The following is a 2,744-nucleotide window of genomic DNA, read 5'->3' on the forward strand; positions in this document are numbered from 1 at the left end:
ATAAATAAGTGATGACAAATCAGTTATGTAACGTTTTGCGCTGTGAATTGAAATGAACACAACACCAACATGCTGCTGGCTGCAATCAGTGATCGTTTTTGGTTTCTGTTGAGGAAGTGTTCCCAGCCGTTATTAACTGAGCGATTTGGTGAACTCCTTGCCAGTTCTGCGGGCAATCCAATAAAGTCACGTTCCCATACCGGGAGTCAAACCCGGGCGAAAACCAGGAATCCTGACCGCTAGACCATATGGGAGGGCTCCCTGGGAGAGTTGAGATCGGCATTTTACTCGACCACCAAGCAGTTTGAGCTCCAGCGCGGTATCATCCAGAGCTTTGTATGGGAACCTTGCATTGCAGAGCACAAAATCGGCCAGCGCTGACCGAACATCCAGCTACTCAAGCTGTCACTCCAGCGGAAGATCAGCTGCTAGACAGAGGGTGGGCTGGTGTTCCTGGTGCAGAAAACCAGCGTACCTCCCAGTACAGGACTCTCTGCATTTCAGGGATTGTGGGAGGTGTTACTCTGCCAGCAATTCGGCAGCTGGAGTTTGTGGCACACCTCTGGGCTCTTAAAAGGAAGCCGAGCCAGCCAGGAGTCGAACCTAGAATCTTCTGATCCATAGTCAGACGCGTTATCCATTGCGCCACTGGCCCATGTGAGCTTTAAGGGGAGCGGGACCTGTTTATGCTTTTCAAGTGACAAACGGCCAGAGGTCAAAAGCCACGCCTAGCGTTCAATGGTGATGTGGAAAAGCCAATGTCGTGACTCGGATTCGAACCAGGGTTGCTGCAGCCACAACGCAGAGTACTAACCACTATACGATCACGGCACCCCATGCACCTGGGCCGGCAGGTAAAAGGAGCTGCTACATGTTGTGATATGCGTTCTGGCGCCCCTCTGGCCTGTGTATACATAATTTATATTAATGTTTTGTTTGCTGATGTAAACGATTGTGATTATATTTAGTCAGTTAGTTAGTTAGTTAGTCTCTAAACTCAAATTCAGTTTCTTCTGTACATATTTGACATACACTATTTTTTGGTTTGTATAACTGTATATATATATAATCACAAAGAGGACATTCTTTAAAAAAGAGAGATTTGATTTGAAACCTGAACTGCTATCAGGTCCATGCTGAACACCTTCTGACCAATCCAAATCAAGTATAAATTTTAATCTCAATACTGCACATAATTATCAAATAAAAGTCTATCCAGCTGTTATCCAAAAGTCTGAAATAATGTTTCTCTTAAGTGTTTTAATTCAAATCCATATTTTGGTGTGATTTATACACATGGGTTTGTCCATTCTGACTTTTGGACGCTTTATTATGTCCATTTTATGATGAAACAGGAAAAGACTTTGAAAATCATCTGTCATTTTCTGATCATGTTAAATATCAACACAACTAGACTGAAATATACAGGTAAGATCTGCAACTAATTGTAACATGAACAGAGCAAGATATAAACTGATATCTACTGGTTTCCTGTCAGGGTTGTGGACTGTTTTCTGCCCACTAGAGGCCCCCACTGCCTTTTTGTTGGTGTCCAGTCTCTGTCATTATGTCTAATAGGTGTCTCCTGTGCTTTGTTTAGGTTTGTGTATTTAAGTCACCCTTTTCCTCCACAAATACTTTGCTTAGTGTTTCCTGTACCTTGATTAAGTCTAGGTCAGCCGTGTGCTCTGTTTTATGGCCTTGTCCTTAAAAGACTTTGTGCATCTGGTATAGTTCTTTGTTTTGATTGATTGACAAGTGCTCTTTTGAACGCCTTATGGATTTATTTTGTGGACTAATTAGAATGACTTTTTGGAAGTATTGACTTTGTTTTTTGATTAGACTCCTGTGAACCTTTTGTATGCTTTTGGATTAACCTTGTGGATTTTGGGGATTTATTCTTTGGAACTACTGTCAAGTCTTTTGAGTTGACTTGTTGGATTTGTTTTGTGGATTATTTGACCTGCATTATTATCTAATTAAAGATAAGTAAACATTTCTCCAGAACTGTGATCTGGTTATCTGCATTTGTGTTCAGCCCCCTTTGATTGTGTTCAGGTTTTCTCACTAGTCTTGCCCTCACTCGCCGCCATAACCCTATGTTCCTTCATTGGACCACTTTTGATAGATACTGACTACTGCAGACTGGGAACATGCCCCAAGAACTGCAGTTTTGGAGATGCTCTGATCCAGTCGTATAGCCATCACAATTTGGCCCTTCTCCATACACTCGCCCATTTTTTCTGCATCTAACACATCAGCTTTGAGGACAAAATTGTTTACTTGCTGTCTAATCCCACCCCCTAACAGGTGCCATGATGGTGTACAGAGGGGATGGACTCCTCACAGGGGGTGGGACTAGGTGATTCCCCTCACTCTCACTCATACTGACTTATATAATAGATATATAAATAAAAAAGGTCTGTCTCTAAATATCTGAGCTTTTCTTTCTTATTAATTCTTATTTTTACACATACACACTGTTTGCACAGTAAAGTGTGTGTATATACACACATACACTACCGGTCAAAAGTTTTAGAACACCCCAATTTTTCCAGTTATTTATTGCAATTCAAGTCGTTCAAGTCCAATGAATAGCTTGAAATGGTACAAAGGTAAGTGGTGAACTGCCAGAGGTTAAAAAAAAGGTAAGGTTACCCAAAACTGAAAAATAATGTACATTTCAGAATTATACAAAAAGGCCTTTTTCAGGGAACACAAAATGGTTAACAATTTAAAGCTGT

General features: G+C 41.1%; 1 non-coding gene across 1 annotated transcript; it reads right to left on the minus strand.

Moving 5' to 3' along the window:
* Positions 1-582: 582 nt before the first annotated feature.
* trnah-aug (transfer RNA histidin (anticodon AUG)) lies at positions 583-655 on the minus strand. Its single transcript has one exon. It is a non-coding gene; the product is annotated as a tRNA-His (tRNA).
* Positions 656-2,744: the final 2,089 nt, after the last annotated feature.

This window comes from Hemibagrus wyckioides, unplaced genomic scaffold, assembly GCF_019097595.1.
Source record: "Hemibagrus wyckioides isolate EC202008001 unplaced genomic scaffold, SWU_Hwy_1.0 Contig7, whole genome shotgun sequence".
Taxonomy (NCBI): domain Eukaryota; kingdom Metazoa; phylum Chordata; class Actinopteri; order Siluriformes; family Bagridae; genus Hemibagrus; species Hemibagrus wyckioides.